The 24,442-nt window shown below is 39.2% G+C and overlaps 1 long non-coding RNA gene across 1 annotated transcript; it reads left to right on the plus strand.

Moving 5' to 3' along the window:
* Positions 1–174: 174 nt before the first annotated feature.
* LOC127128525 (uncharacterized) lies at positions 175–23,365 on the plus strand. Its single transcript, XR_007805947.1, has 3 exons — positions 175–294; positions 19,894–19,986; positions 23,266–23,365. It is a non-coding gene; the product is annotated as an uncharacterized LOC127128525 (long non-coding RNA).
* Positions 23,366–24,442: the final 1,077 nt, after the last annotated feature.

Here is a 24,442-nt window from a genome sequence, read left to right on the forward strand (position 1 = left end):
TGTTGGTATCATCCAAAGGTAACTAGAAATACTATGTTTGGTTGGTAGGACTTTCTAACTGTATGTTGTTCTTTTTCCTTTTTCAAAACTTTCCATAAAGGTCAATGTCACTCTTTTATGCTTATAACATCATGTGTTGTTATAATTTCGTATTTTGTTTACTCTAAAATGTTACTCTTTTTATTTCCCAGGATTATTTTGAAGTGATAACTAACTTGTTCGTCGGAGTGTTTGTAGGAAGGTATATACGCTCTTGTCATGAATAGATCAAAATGAGTCTTGAGGTCATTACAGGTAATGTTCTTCTATTGCTTCTTTTCATTTGGTTTTTACAATAAATGCAAAGTGATGTTTTGTTACAAGTAGTAAATACTGCACAAATCCATAACACAATATTGAGCAGTTTCTCGCATTTTCTTTTTTATATTATACTGGAAGGGTTGTATTGTGTTTTGATTTCACTGTTTTTTTGGGTCATATTTGATAGGGAAAGCCAGCCGTTGAGGTTACAAATGAAGGTGGTGATGATGATGGGCATAAAATTGGTACATCTTTGGAGGTCGTGTTCAAACTTAGGAAGGTTCTCAACCCTAAGAGTGTGATCAAACCAACATCACTAGCTAAAGATTATTTTGAGAATAACATCTATCGAATAATTTCAGACGAAAGACCTTGGTAAATCCTATATTTTTTGGGTATTGAGGTAATTCAATCTAAAGATGATATGGTAATTTCTCCGGGAAATATGCTATGGATACTTTTGAAGAAACAAGTTTGTAGATAATGCACTCATAGAAAGTAAGTCACTTTAACTTGTTGGTATCATCCAAAGGTAACTAGAAATACTATGTTGGTTTGGTAGGACTTTCTAACTGTATGTTGTTCTTTTTCCTTTTCAAAGACTTCCCATAAAGGTCAATGTCACTCTTTTATGCTTATAACATCATGTGTTGTTATAATTTTGTATTTTTGTACTCTAAAATGTTACTCTTTTTATTTCCCAGGATTATTTTGAAGTGATAACTAACTTGTTCGTCGGAGTGTTTGTAGGAAGGTATGTACGCTCTTGTCATGAATAGATCAAAATGAGTCTTGAGGTCATTACAGGTAATGTTCTTCTATTGCTTCTTTTCATTTGGTTTTTACAATAAATGCAAAGTGATTGTTTTGTTACAAGTAGTAAATACTGCACAAATCCATAACAATATTGAGCAGTTCTCGCATTTTTCTTTTATATTATACTGGTAAGGGTTGTATTGTGTTTTGATTTCACTGTTTCTTTTGTCATATTTTAGGGAGAGCCCACCGTTGAGGTTACAAATGAAGGTGTTGATGCTGCAGGGCATACAATTGGTACATCTTTGGAGGTCGTGTTCAAACTTAGGAAGGTTCTCAACCCCAAGAGTGTGATCAAACCAACATCACTAGCTAAAGATTATTTTGAGAATAACATCTATCGAATAAATTTCAGACGAAAGACCTTGGTAAACTCCTATATTTTTTGGGTATTGAGGTAGTTCAATCTAAAGATGATATGGTAATTTCTCCGGGAAATATGCTATGGATACTTTTGAAGAAACAAGTTTGTAGATAATGCACTCATAGAAAGTAAGTCACTTTAACTTGTTGGTATCATCCAAAGGTAACTAGAAAACTATGTTTGGTTTGGTAGGACTTTCTAACTGTATGTTGTTCTTTTTCCTTTTTCAAAGACTTCCCATAAAGGTCAATGTCACTCTTTTATGCTTATAACATCATGTGTTGTTATAATTTTGTATTTTTGTTTACTCTAAAATGTTACTCTTTTTATTCCCAGGATTATTTTGAAGTGATAACTAACTTGTTCGTCGGAGTGTTTGTAGGAAGGTATGTACGCTCTGTCATGAATAGATCAAAATGAGTCTTGAGGTCATTACAGGTAATGTTCTTCTATTGCTTCTTTTCATTTGTTTTTACAATAAATGCAAAGTGATTGTTTTGTTACAAGTAGTAAACTGCACAAATCCATAACAAATATTGAGCAGTTTCTCGCATTTTCTCTTTTAATTATACTGGTAAGGGTTGTATTTGTTTTGATTTCACTGTTTCTTTTGGTCATATTTGATAGGGAGAGCCAGCCGTTGAGGTTACAAATGAAGGTGTTGATGCTGCAGGGCATACAATTGGTACATCTTTGGAGGTCGTGTTCAAACTTAGGAAGGTTCTCAACCCAAGAGTGTGATCAAACCAACATCACTAGCTAAAGATTATTTTGAGAATAACATCTATCGAAAATTTCAGACGAAAGACTTGGTAAACTCCTATATTTTTTGGGTATTGAGGTAGTCCAATCTAAAGATGATATGGTAATTCTCCGGGGAAATATGCTATGGATACTTTGAAGAAACAAGTTTGAGGATAATGCACTCATAGAAAGTAAGTCACTTTAACTTGTTGGTATCATCAAAGGTAACTAGAAATACTATGTTTGGTTTGGTAAGGACTTTCTAACTGTATGTTGTTTTTTTCCTTTTTCAAATACTTCCCATAAAGGTCAATGTCACTCTTTATGCTTATAACATCATGTGTTGTTATAATTTGTATTTTTGTTTACTCTAAAATGTTACTCTTTTTATTTTCCAGGATTATTTTGAAGTGATAACTAACTTGTTCGTCGGAGTGTTTGTAGGAAGGTATGTACGCTCTTGTCATGAATAGATCAAAATGAGTCTTGAGGTCATTACAGGTAATGTTCTTCTATTGCTTCTTTTCATTTGGTTTTTACAATAAATGCAAAGTGATTGTTTTGTTACAAGTAGTAAATACTGCACAAATCCATAACAAATATTGAGCAGTTTCTCGCATTTTCTTTTTATATTATACTGGTAAGGGTTGTATTGTGTTTTGATTTCACTGTTTCTTTTGGTCATATTTGATAGGGAGAGCCACCGTTGAGGTACAAATGAGGTGTTGATGTGCAGGGCATACAATTGGTACATCTTTGGAGGTCGTGTTCAAACTTAGGAAGGTCTCAACCCCAAGAGTGTGATCAAACCCATCACTAGCTAAAGATTATTTTGAGAATAACATCTATCGAATAAATTTCAGACGAAAGACCTTGGTAAACCTATATTTTTTGGGTATTGAGGTAGTCCAATCTAAAGATGATATGGTAATTTCTCCGGGGAAATTGATAAGTACTTCCCCAACACCGTTTCCGTTCACATTCACAGCCCCATCAAACATCAATGTCCACTTGTCATCAGGATCCGGTCCTTCCTCGACAAGAGGCTCTTCACAATCTTTCATCTTTAGATACATGATGTCTTCATCGGGGAATTCAAACATCATCGGCTGATAATCATCAACCGGTTGCTCGGCAAGGTAATCAGACAGAACACTACCTTTGATGGCCTTCTGCGACGTGTACTGGATATCATACTCATTTAAAATCATCTGCCAACGAGCCACCCGTCCAGTAAGAGCCGGCTTCTTAAAGATGTACTTCACTGGATCCATCTTAGAAATCAACAAGGTAGTATGGTTCAACATATACTGTCTCAGTCGGTGAGCAGCCCATGCCAAAGCACAACACGTTTTCTCGAGCAATGAATATCTTGTTTCACAGTCGGTAAACTTTTTGCTAAGGTAGTATATTGCATGCTCTTTTCGACCAGACTCGTCATGCTGTCCCAATACACACCCCATTGAATTCTCAGTCACTGATAGGTACATTATCAGAGGCCTCCCAGGAACTGGAGGTATAAGGATTGGAGGTTTCTGCAAATATTCTTTTATCTTATCAAAAGCTTTTTGACAGTCATCGTTCCACCTGATTGCTTGACCTTTTCTTAGCAATTTGAATATCGGTTCACACGTGGCCGTTAGGTGAGATATGAACCATGCAATGTAGTTCAACCTCCCTAAGAACCCATGAACCTGCTTTTCCGTTCTCGGTTCAGGCATTTCTTGAATAGCTTTTACTTTCGCTGGATCAACCTCAATCCCTTTCTCACTGACAATGAAACCTAACAGCTTCCCTGTGTCGCAACCTGAAAAATACAGTGCGCGAAAAAACAACCGGCGAAAGAAAATGACAGAAGAGTCGCCATCGTGCGTTATTCATCCCAAAGGAGGGAAAGGAAACGCTCGAAGTAAACCTGAAAAAGGAAAGGACAAGACGGGGTCTCGCAACCAAATCTTGGGTTCGGGAGTCGGTTATGCGAAGGGAAGGTATTAGCACCCCTACGCATCCGTAGTACTCTACGGGATCCAGTTTTGTAGTTCTTGTCTAAAGGGTGTGGGTTTATCTAATGTGTTATTTACTATAAAAAAAGGGTTAAATGAAAATGACTCGCGCGGATGTCGCATCCACTGCATACGTATCTCATCTGAATATGAGAATCAGAGTCTTCGTAGCTCGGCTGACCTATGGGTTGGGGGGATGTGTGCTCGCTAAGACATCGCATCTTATGCCTACGTATCTCATCTGGAATGAGAATCAGAGCAAGCCGTAGTTCGGCTAACTATGGGGTTATGGATTGGGTTTTGGACGAACGACGTCACTACGCAATCTACCGGATGCTCGACCTTTGGAGACTTACTCGCCTGTAGTAGAAGGAGTTAACGTGTTGCTTTGGGTTTTAGGGTTTGGGATGCTCAAGGGCAAAAAGGCAGTCCTTGACGAAGGAACCGCGCTACCTGCAGGGATACGAACACATACAAAACAAACATGTATAAAGTAAATGTGCCAACAAGGGGCTCAGAAGTAAATAAACAAAAGAAAACAAATGCCTCCTATCGAGGTCTTCCAGCTAAGAAAGCGATAAAATGCGGAAAAGAGGTAAAAGTACCACATGGATGAAGATCCGAAGTAACAGCAATTAAAGGAGTAAGAAACCCAGGGATCTCCCAAGCTAATGCCATCAAAGAAAGGTGAGTCAGTACAGGTAATCGGAATGAACCTCCAGGGGTATCCCACAAATAAAGTGGGAAAACCACGCAAACCATCTCTGCAAGAGTCTGTGAGCCCTCACAAAAACTCAACAAAAGGGTTAGTGAAACACGATAAGCATTTTTTTCATGGATAACAGTATGGTTTCAGAAACCTCAAACCCTGTGGCATACATTTCAGAAATCATGTGATTAAACATTCAAGGCATAGGTTTCACCCATTCATGCATAATTAAACCCGTGGGCAAAAACATAAGGAAATTCATCCATCATACCTCATACATTCAGATGATCCAAATTAAGAGCATAAAATCATGGGAATGAGGCAAACCTGATGGGAGAGACCGGTTGAAATCAAATGGCACGGTTGGGTTTGCAAGGCAATGTTAGGGTTTGCGTGAGATGAAAGTGTGTGAGTCAGATTGAATTTTTCAGAGCTGCCTGGGCGTTGCTCTGAGTTCTCTGTCAGGTTTCTCTTCAGGTTTTGTCCAGGGTTTTGTTCCTAGGAAACCTCAGAGTATTTTGCTTCTCTTCCTTTTTCTGTCTGATCTCCCTCTTTTATAACCTGATTTTCATGGCTTTGTGGGCTCAAATGAGAGATGTCCAAGTCCAAGTTTTTTCTATTATATTTTATTTATTTTTTTATTATTATTTTTATTTATTTATTTATTTATTTATTTTTTTATTTATTTATTTATTTATTTATTTATTTATTTATTTATTTTATTTATTTTATTTTTATTTTTTATTATTATTTATTATTATTATTATTATTATTTATTTTATTTTAAATAATGTTTCTTGGATCTAATTCTGATTGACATGATGAAATGCAATATGAAATGCTAAATGAATGCATGAATGAGGAGGGCAAATTTTGGGGTGTTACACCCTGATCTCACCCCAAACGTACACTTGTTTGGATTCAGCCTCAGTTTGAACTTTCTCAGCCTTTCAAACAACTTCTGCAAGTTTACCAAGTGCTCCTCTTCTGTCTGAGACTTCGCAATCATATCATCCACGTACACTTCAATTTCTTTGTGCATCATGTCATGAAAGAGAGTCGTCATAGCCCTCTGATAGGTAGCACCGGCGTTCTTCAGCCCAAATGGCATAACCTTGTTGCAGAACGTGCCCCAAGGTGTAATGAATGTCATCTTTTCCATGTCTTCTGGCGCCATCTTGATCTGATTATAGCCAGAAAATCCATCCATGAAAGAGAAAACCGAAGATTGAGCAGTGTTATCAACCAATACATCAATGTGAGGTAATGGGAAGTCATCTTTCGGACTGGCTCTGTTTAAATCTCGGTAATCGACACACATCCTGACTTTACCATCCTTCTTCGGCACGGGAACAATGTTGGCCACCCAAGGGGGATAACTAGTAACTGCCAGAAAACCCGCATCCCACTGCTTCTGAACCTCCTCTTTGATCTTAACAGCCATATCAGGACTAGTTTTGCGAAGCTTCTGCTTTACCGAAGGAGAATCTTCTCTGAGAGGTAGCCTGTGCACCACAATATCTGTATCCAACCCAGGCATATCTTGATACGACCAAGCGAATATCTCCACATATTCTCTCAGCATTTCAATCAGCCCTCTCTTGACAGATTCCTCTAAAGCAGCCCCGATCTTGATCTCTTTCCTGGCGTCCTCAGTACCAAGGTTAACAACTTCCAACTCTTCCTGATGAGGTTGGATGACCATTTCCTCCTGTTTCAATAATCTGACCAGTTCTTTGGGGAGTTCACAATCTTCCTCACTCTCCTCTTCAGCTTGGTAAATGGGATTATCGAAATCATACTGAGCCATAACAGAATTGTTTTTAATGGAGTCTGCGAGATCAATTCTGCACGAACGATGTTCAATGCTTTATTTTAGAAAAGAGTTCAAGAAAGTCACAAAAAAAACAAAAACATTGCCATTTTATTATTTTGAAAGTGAAAATAAAAACAGAAAGACAGTGAACACAAATTTGATTACAAAACGTCCTTTATTGATGACAATCATTGAAAATTCAAACATGATGTGGCCCTACAATGAACCACTACGCCTCAGGCAGAGCGTAGGGTTTTTATGCAAAATGAGAAACAAAAGAAAATTACTCTGTCTAAAGAGTAACTTTGACTATTTCCTCAGTTGTCCAATTGTTGACCATCTCTTCTGGAGCACATGGGCGCACCCAGTTGTCCACTTCATAATCACTGTCACCATGATTCATCAACCCAGCGCTGGTGAAGGTACACGGCCCTTTCTGAACACCCTGCTCTTCCTGAAGAGGCTGATAACCAATACCGAATTTGTCTTCCTTCACGGGCATGTCAACCATCTTGCCCCAACCTTCTGCATTACCAGAATTAACAACCTCCACAGCTTGCTTGTAGGACGTAATTGAGGCACCTGGTTTCTTCTTCTCCACAAAAGCCACCTTCTCAATAGCAATGGTCTCGAACGCTTGGCACAAAGTTTCATGGATCTTGCCATCCACCTCCACATACTTGAAAGAGGATAAATGACTCACAAGAATGTCCTCCTCGCCGCACACAGTCACAACCTGACCATTCCATACATACTTCAGCTTCTGATGGAGAGTTAACGACACTGCCCCAGCCCCATGTATCCAGGGACGCCCCAATAAACAACTATATGCTGGTTGAATATCCATCACATAGAAGATAATGTTAAATACCTCCAGGCCAATCTTCACTGGCAATGTGACTTCACCAAAAACTGACCGCTTGGATCCATCAAAAGCACGGACGATGAGATCACTCGGAGTGAGAACAACCCCTTCAACATCAATCTTGCTCAAAATCTTCTTGGGCAACACATTCAAAGAAGAGCCAGTATCAACCAACACATGCGACAATACCGCCCCCTTACACTCCATGGTGATATGCAGGGCTTTGTTATGATTGTGACCCTCAGGTGTCAAATCCAGATCTGTGAACCCCAACCCATGTCTCGTGCTCACATTTGCAATAACCCCCTCGAGCTGGTTCACCGAAATCTCTTGAGGCACGTAAGCCAGATTCAACATTTTCAGTAAGGCGTTACGATGTGCCTCAGAACACAACAACAGAGAGAGAATAGAGATCTTCGACGGTGTCTGGTTCAGTTGGTCCACAATCTTATAATCACTTTTCTTAATGATCTTCATGAACTCCTCCACATCTTTCTCAAAAGACCCCTCAGGCACCTCTTTCTGCACAGGTCCTTCTTCTACCACAGCTTGTTTACCTTTTGCTTTGGCAAGAGCCTCAGCATTGTTGTATCTCAAAGTCTGTGGTGCAAACAGACGACCACTCCTTGTGAACCCTCCAGGTCCTCCCACATTGTCCACAGCCGGACCAACAGTTACAGGAGTTCTACTTGGCACACCAATTGTTACCGGAGCCTGATTCACCGGTCTAGTCTGACTTTCTGACCTTCTGTTGCTACGAAAAGAGTTGTCGTACTTCCAAGGAACTGCTCTACTATTCTCAGCAGGTCTTCCACCAGAAGCAGAAACGGTGGCAGGAGTACCAACCGTCACTGGTGCAGATATGGTTACCGGAGTACCAACAGTTGCGGGTGCATTAACATTTCTTGGCACACGTCCAGGACCCTCGGACGGTTTGAAGTAAATGGTGACAGTTGATACCACCCCACGATCTTTCACATCCCGACTAAACTGTAAGAAACCCTCATCCATCAAACCCTGAATACCTTTTCTTAACTTTTCACAACCATTCCCTGAATCATCACAGTCTGAACATCTCTCATCACAGCCCGGGAACACTCCCCCTTTCAGCAGACGTTCTTTTACCACCAACAGCGAGGTCTGAACATCATCAACACTGACTGCCAAGTCCAAAGCCTCCCCATCTTCCACATTGTTCACCCTATGCCCACCATGTTGAGGCATAGGATTATTCACAACATTCGGAACGGGAGCAAATTTGATTGTCTTTGCATCAATCAAATCCTGGACCTTATGATGAAAAGCCCTACAATTCTCAATATGATGCTCTGGTGCACCGGAGTGAAAGTCACAGTGGACATTGGCATCATACCCAGCAGGTATCTTCGTTAACGGAGCCATGGTGCGTAATTCAACAAACCCCAACCTGAGCAGTTCAGGAAGCAACTCAGCATATGTCATCGGCAACGGGTCGAAACGACGATCCGACAGTCTCTGTCTCGGCTGAAATGGACGTTGTTGTTGTTGTTGTGGTGGTGGTCCTCTTTGTTGTTGCTGTTGTCGTGGTTGAGGTGCTGGGATAGTTACAGCAGCAACCTGACAGTACTGTCCTCTATTCATACTTCTCCTATGATGCACAACATTAGTCTCACCCTCCCTTCTTCTGGGTGCCCCAGAAAATGGTTTCTTCGAACTCGAAGAACTCGAGGAACCAGGATCTTGAATCTTCCCTGCTTTGATAAGACTCTCAGTCCTCTCTCCACAGATTACCACATCAGAAAAGCTACCGAACGGGCAACTTCCCATGCGGTCCATGAACACACCCTGCAACGTTCCAATAAACATATCGGTCAGCTCTCTCTCCAACATCGGAGGTTGCACCCTTGCCGCTAATTCACGCCACCTCTGGGCGTACTCTTTGAAGCTTTCACCAGACTTTTGGAACAAACTCTGCAATTGGGTTCTGCTCGGAGCCATATCCATATTGTGCTTATATTGCCTCAGAAAGGCTTCACCCAAGTCCCTCCAACTTCTAACAGATTCTCTCTTCAACTCCATGTACCAGTCCAAGGAAGCTCCAGACAAGCTGTCTTGGAAAAAGTACATCCACATCTTCTCATCGCCAGTATATGCGGAGATCTTTCTGAAATAAGCCTGAACGTGAGTGCGAGGACAAGAAGTGCCATTGTATTTGTCAAAAGATGGCGCCTTGAATTTATAAGGGATTCTCAAACCATCAACCAAGCCCACATTCGTTACATCAAATCCCAAAGAGTTCTGACATTCCATAGCACGAATTTTCTCAGCTAGGGCGTCAACTTTCCTATCCCTTTCTTCAGTCCTTCCAACCTCATCATCATCACTGAGGAGAGTAAACATATCTTCCTGTCTATCAACCAACGGAGCAGGCTGGCGAGCTGGAGCACGGGTCACTCTGGCATTAGCAGTCTCTGGAGCAATAGGTTGTATGTTGATTCTGATACCCCTCAACTCATCACCCACGGCATAGTTGTTGATGGGAATAGCAGCAGTAACAGTGTCATTGACCGGGCCTCCCTCTGGAAAAGTATGGTTGACAGGTGGAATCGCAGCTTCCTGCCTCTGGACCAAGGCTCGAAGTTCCTCTTGACCTTGCGCAACCCCTTGCATCATATTCATAAACTGGGCCATGTTAGCCCTCATCTCTGCCAATTCAGCTTGAACTTGATCCATGTTTCTCTGTTGATTCAACCTTGTCGCGCAGCGGTGCGGACGATGATCAACAATCCTGCCTGAAACAGGAACCAGAATGAGAAGTCTTCTTCAAAGAATACCTGTAATGCAAGAATGATATGGGTATGATGCGTATGATGCATATGATATGTTTTATCATTTCTCAAGCATTCAAGAGCCTTATTCACTTTTGAAAAATGGCAACCTGCAACATAAACATCAAAGAAGCCACCTACATAGGACAAGAAGCAAAAGGTGAAACATCAACAATCTCATCTATAGACATGAGCAATAAAGATCATACAAACATAGTTCAATCACAAATTCAAATCATCAGAATAGCACAAGGAATCCCAACCAACAATCCTGGAGGTGATTCTCAAAACAAACAACAAAACAAACTAAGGAAGTCGTCCTCCAGGAATAAGAGTCTTCAGGTACTTGCACTGATCAATCAACCGGTCGCACTCTGAACAATCAGGTAAAGGAGTGATCTTCTCCTTCAGTTGCACTTGGAGCTCCACAACCTCTTCTCTGAGCTGGCTCTCTGATGCATGCCTCAGATCTACCTCCTTCTTCAACTGAATATCCTTGTCTTTAAGTTGCCTTTCCAAGTCTCGTATCTTCTTTTGGTAATTGGCTTCCGCTCTTTGCAACCTCAAACGCTCACGGTGTTCTCCATCCAACATTGCTTCTACCTCTTCATAGGACCTCTTTTTGCTTCCCAATCTACTAGCACTTTCACCTTGCACTCCTTTGAGTTTATGGGCCAAACTCAACTTATCAGCTTTGGCTTTGTAAAGCTCCATCTGGATCTCTTGTTCCTTCTCTTTCAACCGGCGATTCTCCATTAAGGCTTGTTTGTAATACTCAGCAGACACATTCTCAAAAAGGATCAAAGGCGGTTGCTCCTGCAACGGTTCCATCCTATCATAGGGTAACAACAAGGTTCCAACTCTATCCTTGACCCACTCAATGTAGGCAGGCATAGCAATGGCAAACTTCTTCCCCAAAACAGATCCATCCTTGACACCAATATGCTCCCAAGCTTTTCCCACTTGCCCCAATCTAGCTGGATCACTCTGCTTCTCAAAGTACACACTCTCATCTATCTCAGCATCTAGCGGTCTTCCATTCATGACAAACCCCAACTGACGAAGAGAAAGAACCGGATTATAATTGATGCAACCCTTGGTTCCTATGAGTGGAACATTACGAAACCCTCCATAACTCATAATGACATTGCGCACATTCATCCTGTAAGCTTGCCACTTGATATCATAGGATGTGAGTGACATAATCCTCTGAGTCCACTTATGAGTGTTCTGAGTATCCACAAAAGGTCCACCGGTTGGTAGAAAGGACAAGAACCATCTGAGTAGCAAAGGGAGACAACACCTGATAGCTCCACCCTTACCATGCCTGCTGTGTATAGCATAATAAGTGTCAGTTAACAAGGTAGGAACCGGGTTTCCTCCAACGAAAATAGTGATAGCTACCAGATCCACAAAATTAGGCATGCTAGGGAACAACACAACTCCATAGATCATGATAGCCAACTGAGCGTTGAAAGCTTCCCAATTCCCTTTCTTCGCTTCTTCCTTAGCCATTCTCACCAAGTACTTCAAAGACAGACCCGCAACATCACCACTTGGTTTCCAATTGTCACTCACCTCTTTGATACTCAAATAGAGAGCCTTGGCAACAACCCTGAAATCCACCTCCTTTGGCACATCTAGGAAGGGTACCTGGTATCTGATTCGGACATTCATGAGGATGGAATACTCTTCAAGAGTGGGCGCCAACTGATAGTCCTGAAAAGTGAAGCAACGGAGCTCTGGATCATAGAACTGTAAGAGAGTCTGCAACGGTACTGGGTCCATCACCATCTTCAACAACATCAGAATATCCCCATACTGATCATCAAACACCTTCTGATTACAACCGGTTACCAGATTACTCAACTCTTCCAAAGATGTCAACGGCTCACGGTAGAAACTGTAGGTGCAAGTCTTCCTCTTTAACTCTGGAATGCCTGTCATCTCTCACTGTGAACAGACTCCTGAATGAACCTGAGAAATGATATGCATGTACAAGTTAGTTTTTTCTTTTTTCCTTTTTTTTCATTTTTTTTTTGCACTATTTTTTTGAAAATAAACATGCTATGATGCAAATGATGCAATTATGACTGGTTGGCTGTGTATCACGGAGCACAGGATCAGAACTTCGGCATCGGAACTGGAAACCACAAATCAAAGTCATCTGAAACCCATACTTCTGAACCAAGTCACCAACAGGACCAAACAGAAGTTACCAACAAGGTACAGTCACCAACAGATCAAGTCACCAACAGTACCTGTAATGACTCATTCCCTCCCCACTCATGGGTGTCATCTAGGCCAGGGTAAGGTCAGGAGAAACGTAGGATAAACGATCCTTTCAAGAATATCATCATATGCATACCAGATGTATGCAATGATAATACCCCATCAGAATCTGAACTGCTCGTGATATCATGTTCCGCTAAGTGGCGCCATACCACCCGCTTCCCATGAATCACTCTATTCCTAGGTGTCCTAAAGTTCACTCATAGCCTGGGTATTGGGCCTTTTACCTCTTGTAACCCCCACCCCACAGAGAGACAGATACACAACCAGCATAGTGAAAGTATGATGCATGCAAACATAGATACAAACATATATGCAAACATATACAATCACAGCATAATAATCACAAATGCAATAAATAAAATAGTAAAAGCAACCAAAACATATCCTAAAGAGCGCTAGGATCGACTCGCTTAGGGAAGATGGACCAGCAAGAGGTCAACTTCTCTTTAGTCCCCAGCAGAGTCGCCTGCTGTCGCATTACGCGAAAAACCGGCGGGAAAAGACACAGAACAAACAGAGCCATCACCGTGCGTTATTTATCCCAAAGGAGGGAAAGGAAACGCTCGAAGTAAACCTGGAAAGGAAATGGTCTTACGACCAGAGATTGCTAGATACGGGAGTCAGTTACGCAAGGGGAAGGTATTAGCACCCCCTCACGTCCATCGTACTCGAAGGGATCCACGCTCGGATGAATAGAATAGGGTTGCTAAATAACTGCTCGGAAACTGCACAAAACTGGACTAAAACACAGATGAAAGACGGAGGAAACCGGACTCGGCAGGATGTCGCATCCTGGGCCTACGTAGTTTGTCATAAACAAACATCATAGTTAACGTAGTTCGGGGGAGACATGGAAAACGTGCTCGCTAGGACATTGCATCCTATGCATACGTATCTTCTCTAACCAGAGTAAGAATCAGAGCACTCGTAGCTCAGCTAACGCACGTTGAAACAAAGCACTGAAACAGAGACGCTGAGACGTTAGACGAGACACACAACCGGAAACGGAATGCCAATCGCTGGTCTTACATCCAACTCCGAACAAACAACAAACAACGGGAAACCGAATGCCAATTGCTGGACTTACATCAGACTCCGAACAAACAAACACAAATAGGATACGGAATGCCAATCGCTGGTCTTACATCCATCTCCTAACACACACAACACAAAAGGGTTGAAAAAGAAAAAGGGCGCCCGGAGAGATCAGCTCATCTCCTGCCTACGTACCTCATCTGGTATGAGGATCAGGGCGACGTAGTTCCCCTTAACAGGGAAAGATTATATCCTAACCAGAGACTAGGGAGATAACAACTAAAAGGGAGACTACGACTCGAGCCTAGAAGTTGTCATGCAAGCGATCCCTATGTTGAGGTCTCTAATCAGATCCTAACTCGCACAGGGAGCAAGCTAGCCTAAACAACAAGTAAACAAGCACAGGTGAACAGGTATCACACGATATATGCAAACAAGCGGCTCATACAAGGTTGGGCTTTAGTCAAGGGGTCATATCAACCTCGACAAACAAGCCAACACTGGAAGGGGTGTCTGAGGCTCTTAACCACTGACATTGACCGTCAGGGTGAGCAGATGAAAGGTGATGAGGATAAGACCTCATAGCTCTTAACCCGGGTCTGGGTGAGCTCATGACAAAGAATGTGTGGGGGTCCAGAATGTGGGACCCTATTCCACCTGACTAACACAACAAGACTTTGGGTGTTTATTCAAAATGCATCAGCACGTAGTGCGAGCAAGATGAAAGACTCAACTGAATAGCAGGGGATGGATTGCACATCCCTTTTATCTGCCAATTGCCTCTTCACTTAGGAGGTCTTTGAAGTACATGGCACAAACATAAACAACCACAAACATTGCCTCTTAAGGAGGGCTTCAGACAGGTGCCTGCCAAAGATAGCAGGTCTTCCAGACTACATGAAGTCAGAGAGGTTACCTAGGTGGTATGCCAACCACAAGCAAAGCAAAGCAACTCAAGAAAATGAGTTAAAGCAACTAAAATACCTGTAAGAAAATCAAACAAGTCAATATGGCATTCATACAAACAATCAACAGACAGTCAACAGTGAGACAACCAATATACATAACATGCAAGTCAGAAAAGGCACTCATTCAAGTGAATCCACCACCAAATGACCTACAACACAATCAACATTAGTCAATCAAAGCAAATTGTATCTCAAGCAAAGGGATCACATCATCCATTAGGACTTATTGCTTGAACCTGAAATGCAAAGCTCAAATTGTGAGTTCAAACCCCTAGGGCAAAGCCTAGGGTCAAAGGTGGGGCAAAAAGTCAAAACAGAAACTAAAACTCAACATGAATCACATTTACTCTATCATGAACATGTCCTAAAAAGGACCAAGCCAAAAGCATTAAGCAAAATCACTTTATGAGCAAGACATGGCAAGGCAAGCAAAAGGTGAATACAATTGGTCATCAAGAATCAAAATTCCATATTAAAACAGAAATGACTCAAACAATTCTGTAAATTTTTATGAGCATACAACATGTCCAACACAATCATCATGCCAAAAATTAGAATCAACAGAGATCAATTGGCAAGGCAATGAAAATGAATAAGATCAGCATCAAATTGTGTGACACACATTTTCACACTATACAATCATGTGTCCCAGACAGAGAAGGAAAATGCTAAAAATGCCAAATAAAATCTCAAACATCCTACAACATGTTAGGAATCAACACATAAAATTTCATGGCAATTGGTCAAGCATTGAGCATTTCACATCAATTTGAATGAGGCATGGCACATATGCATACATGTTCAAGCAACTCATCACAATTAAAAATCCAGACATGGTAAAATCATGAAATCACACCATAAAAATACTAGACAAACACATGATCATGTAGGAAAAAACCTGGAATTAATTGGATCACTATTCTATTTTTTATGAATTTTTGAATTTGGAAGAAAATAATTGAAATAATGTTGAATTAATAGAAATAATGTGAAATGAACTAGAATTGGAAATGCATCATCAGGATTCGAACCATGTTCATGCTAAAAAATGAGGCGCTGAGCTAAATAAAAATACAGAAATGGCAAAGGTGGGAATCGAAGGGTGTTTGGGCGCTATACAAAACGTCAGCGTTTTGTACGATGAGAGAAATCAAAAAAAGAGAAAACTAGAAAGCCTTCACTGGGGATCGAATGGGGTTCGTGGCCAAAACGACGCCACTCTCATTAAATGAGTTGGAAGCCACCTAATCAGTCCAAGGTTGCATGGAAACGGTCAAACGGATCCTGGCCAGTCATTTTGCCATTCAGAGGCCACGTGAACAACTGACTAAGGAAAACCCTAACATAAAAAAACCAGACGGCGGTCACTGTTCCCACGCGGTGGTTTCCACCGTCTCCTTCGTTGAGACGGTGGCTGCACAGTACCATGCCAACATTTTTTTTCCAGAACCAAACGAATCATACACCATTAGAAAGCTTGCAACACATAGAACTCAAATCTATCATCACCTTAGCCTAAAACAACATGTATCGTGCAAATCGAACAAAAACATACATGAACACACAAACTTCAAATCCATATTATTCAATCAATTCTCAACCATTTTTCACGAATTTTATATCAGTGTAATCAGCAATTCAAGATCTACAACATCATGTGCATAAAATCAAGAATCACGAGGTTCGATTTCTGACCTCTTGAAGAACAGAAGGTTGAAAACAGTGTGTCCAAGGCTTAGCAATGTCCAGTTCCCCTTCCTTTGAGCTCCACTGAAGTTTGATGCAAGAAATAGCATGTGAGAAGACTTGAATCCAACTCAATTTGGAGTTTCCATTAATGCCTTCAAGCTTGTGGTATGCACGAATTTGAGAGGAATTCCACCAAACACACGTTGAATCATGCTCAGTAACACTCCATACTCATGATTATGCAAGAAAATTAGGGTGTTGTGTGCAAAATTTTGGAAAACCAAGAGAGTGAAAAATGAGAGTGAAAAATGAGAGTGAAAGAGGATTCTAGATCTGAAACTTTGTGTAATGACCAAGACAGTTACAATTAAGCCTTTATATGCTCTCCTAATTACTCTGAAATTATCATTAGGCCAAGGTTAATAGAGATTAGCAAGATATAAGGTGTATGCACAAATGGTAAAAACACCCTTGCATGGTGAAAGCCTACGTGTACAGTACCATATGAGGGCCCAAATTCAATTAAAATCAACCCATGCACATATTGGAATTGGAATTTTATTCATGTGATCAACCAATTTTGAATTTGGCATTTTCCTTCCAAAATGAACATGCATGAACAAAAGATTGTGTGAATAAATTTCGTTCCATGTAATGGATGATTTGGAAAATATATGTCATGAGGAGCATAATGCAAAAAGAGGCACTCAATTTGGAGTTTTAGATCAAAAGTTATGGCTCTTGGAAGTTCCATGCACATTTGGCAATGATTTGATCATATCTTCTTAACCATTCATCAGATGCTCATGATCTTGGACTTTTTGAAAATGTGAGAGAAATATCTTCAACTTTCATGTTGGACAAAATTTCATTTGAAGCTTCTTTGATGTTGGAAAGTTGAGTTGAAGTTGGTCCAAAACTTGCCATTTTTGGAAACTTGAAATTACAGGTCACTTTCCATTTTTGGAAACTTTTGATTTGGCTTCAAAATCTTCAAGGTAGATGTTTACAATGATGAATGAACCTCTTTTGGACATGAATGAAGTGTCTCAAACCATTTCTCCACCTCCTAGCCCTCAGTTGACTTGCAGTTGACTTTTATGGGCCCTAGATGACCTGGCAATACAATGTGGACTTTGAGCCTCTAGCACTTGGTTAAGTTACTTCAAAATGATCCTTGATTCATGTAAGCTCTCTAGAAAAACCATAAGGCCTTTATCCCAAGAAAACCTTGGTCTCTTGCACAGATGAATCCTCTTGATGCCAGCCTTGACTGATAAGATGCAATGTACTATGCAATGTTAATGTAATGTCAATGACCTAAAAATGAAAATGTATGCATGAATGGGGGTGCAAATTTGAGGTGCTACAGCTGCCTCTATTCAATCAACTAGGAACCCGAGCGGATGAGAGAAACGGCTGTCAGACTTTCAGGGTACACAGGGATTGAATACCAAAAGAACCTGGAATTTGCACTCTGCAGGGGATGAATCAAAGAAACGCGAGGCCATTTACCGATGGCGGCTGCACAATAAAAATACCTCAGGAAAGCGAGGCCATTTACCGATGGCGGCTTTACTGGAAACTTGATATTTACCGATATCAACATCAGCGAGGCCATTTACCGATGGCGGCTGGGGAAACAACGTCCAAAGGAAGCGGGACCATTTACCGATTGTGGCTTCAAAATAACTTTTGATATTTACTGATATCAACGTCAGCGAGACCATTTACCGATGACTGCTGGGGAACAGATGTCACAGGAAGCGAGGTCATTTACCGATGGCGACTAAACTGGACATTCGATATTTAACGATATCGAAGAAAGCGAGGCCATTTACCGATGGCGGCTTGGAATAGTCAACTTGATATACACTGATAGCAAGGAAGCGGGGCCATTTACGGATGGCAGCTCCAACTTGGGAGGAAAATATATTTAGAACTCGAACCAGACAAGACGTTACCGACGACTCTACTGGGGGTTTGATATTTATCGACGAATAGATACATGACCAGACATTTACCGATGACTGGGAAAGAGATACACAAACAGACGTCAACGGACGAATGGGAAAAAAGATACACAAACAGACATTTACCGATGCTATGGATACTTTTGAATAAACAAGTTTGTAGATAATGCATTCATAGAAAGTAAGTTGCTTTAACTTGTTGGTATCATCCAAAGGTAACTAGAAATACTATGTTTAGTTTGGTAGGACTTTCTAACTATATGTTGTTCTTTTTCCTTTTTCAAAGACTTCACATAAAGGTCAATGACACTCTTTTATGCTTATAACATCATGTGTTGTTATAATTTCGTCTTTTTGTTTACGCTAAAATGTTACTCTTTTTATTTCCCAAGATTCTTTTGAAGTGATAACTAACTTGTTCGTCCGAGTGTTTGTAGGAAGGTATGTACGCTCTTGTCATGAATAGATCAAAATGAGTCTTGAGGTCATTACAGGTATTGTTCTTCTATTGCTTCTTTTCATTTGGTTTTTACAATAAATGCAAAGTGATTGTTTTGTTACAAGTAGTAAACACTGCACAAATCCATAACAAATATTGAGTAGTCTCTCGCATTTTCTCTTTTATATTATACTGGTAAGGGTTGTATTGTGTTTTGATTTCACTGTTTCTTTTGGTCATATTTGATAGGGAGAGCCAGCCGTTGAGGTTACAAATGAAGGTGTTGATGCTGCAGGGCATACAATTGGTACATCTTCGGAGGTCGTGTTCAAACTTAGGAAGGCTCTCAACCCCAAGAGTGTGATCAAACCAACATCACTAGCTAAAGATTATTTTTAGAATAACATCTATCGAATAAATTTTAGACGAAAGACCTTGTTAAACTCCTATATTTTTTGGGTATTGAGGTAGTCCAATCTAAAGATGATATGGTAATTTCTCCGAGGAAATATGCTATGGATACTTTTGAAGAAACAAGTTTGTAGATAATGCATTCATAGAAAGTAAGTTACTTTAACTTGTTGCTATCATCCAAAGGTAACTAGAAAAACTATGTTTTGTTTTGTAGGACTTTCTAACTGTATGTTGTTCTTTTTCCTTTTTCAAAGACTTCACATAAAGGTCAATGTCACTCTTTTATGCTTATAACATCTTGTGTTGTTATAATTTCGTCTTTTTGTTTACGCTAAAATGTTACTCTTTTTATTTCCCAAGATTATTTTGAAGTGATAACTAACTTGTTCGTCCGAGTGTTTGTACGAAGGTATGTACGCTCTTGTCATGAATAGATCAAAATGAGTCTTGAGGTCATTACAGGTATTGTTCTTCTATTGCTTCTTTTCATTTGGTTTTTACAATAAATGCAAAGTGATTGTTTTGTTACAAGTAGTAAACACTGCACAAATCCATAACAAATATTGAGTAGTCTCTCGCATTTTCTCTTTTATATTATACTGGTAAGGGTTGTATTGTGTTTTGATTTCACTGTTTCTTTTGGTCATATTTGATAGGGAGAGCCAGCCGTTGAGGTTACAAATGAAGGTGTTGATGCTGCAGGGCATACAATTGGTACATCTTTGGAGGTCGTGTTCAAACTTAGGAAGGTTCTCAACCCCAAGAGTGTGATCAAACCAACATCACTAGCGAAAGATTATTTTGAGAATAACATATATCGAAAAAATTTCAGACGAAAGACCTTGTTAAACTCCTATATATTTTGGGTATTGAGGTAGTCCAATCTAAAGATGATATGGTAATTTCTCCGGGGAAATATGCTATGGACACTTTTGAATAAACAAGTTTGCAAATAATGAATTCATAGAAAGTAAATCACTTTAACTTGTTGGTATCATCCAAAGGTAACTAGAAATACTATGTTTTGTTTGGTAGGACTTTCTAACCGTATGTTATTCTTTTTCCTTTTTCAAAGACTTCACATAAAGGTCAATGTCACTCTTTTATGCTATAACATCATGTGTTGCTATAATTTCGTCTTTTAGTGTACGCTAAAATGTTACCCTTTTTATTACCCAAGATTATTTTGAAGTGATAACTAACTTGTTCGTCTGAGTCTTTGTAGGAAGGTATGTACGCCCTTATCAAGAATAGATCAAAATGAGTCTTGAGGTCATTACAGGTATTGTTCTTCTATTGCTTCTTTTCATTTGGTTTTTACAATAAATGCAAAGTGATTGTTTTGTTACAAGTAGTAAACACTGCACAAATCCATAACAAACATTGAGCAGTTTCTCACATTTTCTCTTTTATATTATACTGGTAAAGGTTGTATTGTGTTTTGATTTCACTGTTTCTTTTGGTCATATTTGATAGGGAGAGCCAGCCGTTGAGGTTACAAATGAAGGTGTTGATGTTGCAGGGCATACAACTGGTACATCTTTGGAGGTCGTGTTCAAACATAGGAAGGTTTTCAACCCCAAGAGTGTGATCAAACCAACATCACTAGATAAAGATTATTTTGAGAATAACTTATATCGAAAAAAATTCAGACGAAAGACCTTGTTAAACTCCAATATTTTTTGGGTATTGAGGTAGTCCAATCTAAAGATGATATGGTAATTTCTCCGGAGAAATATGCTATGGATACTTTTGAATAAACAAGTTTGTAGATAATGCATTCATAGAAAGTAAATCACTTTAACTTGTTGGTATCATCCAAAGGTAACTAGAAATACTATGTTTGGTTTGGTAGGACTTTCTAACTGTATGTTGTTCTTTTTCCTTTTTCAAAGACTTCACATAAAGGTCAATGTCACTCTTTTATGCTATAACATCATGTGTTGCTATAATTTCGTCTTTTTGTTTACGCTTAAATGTTACTCTTTTTATTACCCAAGATTATTTTGAAGTGATAACTAACTTGTTTGTCCGAGTGTTTGTTGGAAGGTATGTACGCCCTTATCAAGAATTGATCAAAATGAGTCTTGAGGTCATTACAGGTATTGTTCTTCTATTGCTTCTTTTCATTTGGTTTTTACAATAAATGCAAAGTGATTGTTTTGTTACAAGTAGTAAACACTGCCCAAATCCATAACAAATATTAAGCAGTTTCTCGCATTTTCTCTTTTATATTATACTGGTAAAGGTTGTATTGTGTTTTGATTTCACTGTTTCTTCTGGTCATATTTGATAGGGAGAGCCAGCCGTTGAGGTTACAAATGAAGGTGTTGATGCTGCAGGGCATACAATTGGTACATCTTTGGAGGTCGTGTTCAAACATAGGAAGGTTCTCAACACCAAGAGTGTGATCAAACCAACATCACAAGCTAAAGATTATTTTGAGAATAACATATATCGAAAAAATTTCAGACGAAAGACCTTGTTAAACTCCTATATTTTTTGGGTATTGAGGTAGTCCAATCTAAAGATGATATGGTAATTTCTCCGGGGAAATATGCTATGGATACTTTTGAATAAACAAGTTTATAGATAATGCATTCATAGAAAGTAAGTTACTTTAACTTGTTGCTATCATCCAAAGGTAACTAGAAATACTATGTTTGGTTTGGTAGGACTTTCTAACTGTATGTTATTCTTTTTCCTTTTCAAAGACTTCACATAAAGGTCAATGTAACTCTTCTATGCTATAACATCATGTGTTGCTATAATTTCGTCTTTTTGTTTACGCTAAAATGTTACTCTTTTTATTACCCAAGATTATTTTGAAGTGATAACTAACTTTTTCGTCCGAGTGTTTGTAGGAAGGTATGTACGCCCTTATCAAGAATAGATCAAAATGAGTCTTGAGGTCATTACAAGTATTGTTCTTCTATTGCTTCTTTTCATTTGGTTTTTACAATAAATGCAAAGTGATTGTTTTGTTACAACTAGTAAACACTGCACAAATCCATAACAAATATTGAGCAGTTTCTCGCATTTTCTCTTTTATATTATACTGGTAAAGGTTGTATTGTGTTTTGATTTCACTGTTTCTTTTGGTCATATTTGATAGGGAGAGCTAGCCGTTGAGGTTACAAATGAGGGTGTTGATGCTGCAGGGCATACAACTGGTACATCTTTGGAGGTCGTGTTCAAACATAGGAAGGTTCTCAACCCCAAGAGTGTGATCAAACCAACATCACTAGCTAAAGATTATTTTGAGAATAACATATATCGAATAAATTTCAGACGAAAGACCTTGTTAAACTCCTATCTTTTTTGGGTATTGAGGAAGTCCAATCTAAAGATGATATGGTAATTTTTCCGAGGAAATATGCTATGGATACTTTTGAAGAAACAAGTTTGTAGATAATGCATTCATAGAAAGTAAGTTACTTTAACTTGTTGGTATCATCCAAAGGTAACTAGAAATACTATGTTTGGTTTGGTAGGACTTTCTAACTGTATGTTGTTCTTTTTCTTTTTTCAAAGACTTCCCATAAAGGTCAATGTCACTCTTTTATGCTTATAACATCATGTGTTGTTATAATTTCGTCTTTTTTTTACTCTAAAATGTGACTCATTTTATTTCCAAAGATTATTCTGAAGTGATAACTAACTTGTTCGTCAGAGTGTTTGTAGGAAGGTATGTACGCTCTTGTCATGAATAGATCAAAATGAGTCTTGAGGTCATTACAGGTATTGTTCTTCTATTGCTTCTTTTCATTTGGTTTTTACAATAAATGCAAAGTGATTGTTTTGTTACAAGTAGTAAACACTGCACAAATCCATAACAAATATTGAGCAGTTTCTCGCATTTTCTCTTTTATATTATATTGGTAAGGGTTGTATTGTGTTTTGATTTCGCTGTTTCTTTTGGTCATATTTGATAGGGAGAGTTAGCCGTTGAGGCTACAAATGAAGGTGTTGATGCTGCAGGGCATACAACTGGTACATCTTTGGAGGTCGTGTTCAAACATAGGAAGGTTCTCAACCCCAAAAGTGTGATCAAACCAACATCACTAGCTAAAGATTATTTTGAGAATAACATCTATCGAATAAATTTCAGACGAAAGACCTTGTTAAACTCCTATATTGTTTGGGTATTGAGGTAGGCCAATCTAAAGACGATATGGTAATTTCTCCGGGGAAATATGCTATGGATAATTTTGAAGAAACAAGTTTGTAGATAACGCATTCATAGAAAGTATGTCACTTTAACTTATTGGTATCATCCAAAGGTAACTAGAAATACTATGTTTGGTTTGGTAGGACTTTCTAACTGTATGTTGTTCTTTTTCCTTTTTCAAAGACTTCACATAAAGGTCAATGTCACTCTTTTATGCTTATAACATCATGTGTTGTTATAATTTCGTCTTTTTGTTTACGCTAAAATGTTACTCTTTTTATTTCCCATGATTATTTTGAAGTGATAACTAACTTGTTCGTCCGAGTGTTTGTAGGAAGGTATGTACGCTCTTGTCATGAATAGATCAAAATGAGTTTTGAGGTCATTACAGGTATGGTTCTTCTATTGCTTCTTTTCATTTGGTTTTTACAATAAATGCAAAGTGATTATTTTGTTACAAGTAGTAAACACTGCACAAATCCATAACAAATATTGAGCAAATTCTCGCATTTTCTCTTTTATATTATACTGGTAAGGGTTGTATTGTGTTTTGATTTCACTGTTTCTTTTGGTCATATTTGATAAGGAGAGCCTGCCGTTGAGGTTACAAATGAAGGTGTTGATGCTGCAGGGCATACAATTGGTACATCTTCGGAGGTCGTGTTCAAACTTAGGAAGGTTCTCAACCCCAAGAGTTTGATCAAACCAACATCACTAGCTTAAGATTATTTTGAGAATAACATCTATCGAATAAATTTCAGACGAAAGACCTTGTTAAACTCCTATATTTTTTGGGAATTGAGGTAGTCCAATCTAAAGATGATATGGTAATTTCTCCGGGGAAATATGCTATGGATTCTTTTGAAGAAACAAGTTTGTAGATAATGCAATCATAGAAAGTAAGTAACTTTAACTTGTTGCTATCATCCAAAGGTAACAAGAAATACTATGTTTGGTTTGGTAGGACTTTCTAACTGTATGTTGTTCTTTTTCCTTTTTCAAAGACTTCCCATAAAGGTCAATGTCACTCTTTT

The sequence above is a fragment of the Lathyrus oleraceus genome, chromosome 3 (assembly GCF_024323335.1).
Source record: "Lathyrus oleraceus cultivar Zhongwan6 chromosome 3, CAAS_Psat_ZW6_1.0, whole genome shotgun sequence".
Classification (NCBI taxonomy): domain Eukaryota; kingdom Viridiplantae; phylum Streptophyta; class Magnoliopsida; order Fabales; family Fabaceae; genus Lathyrus; species Lathyrus oleraceus.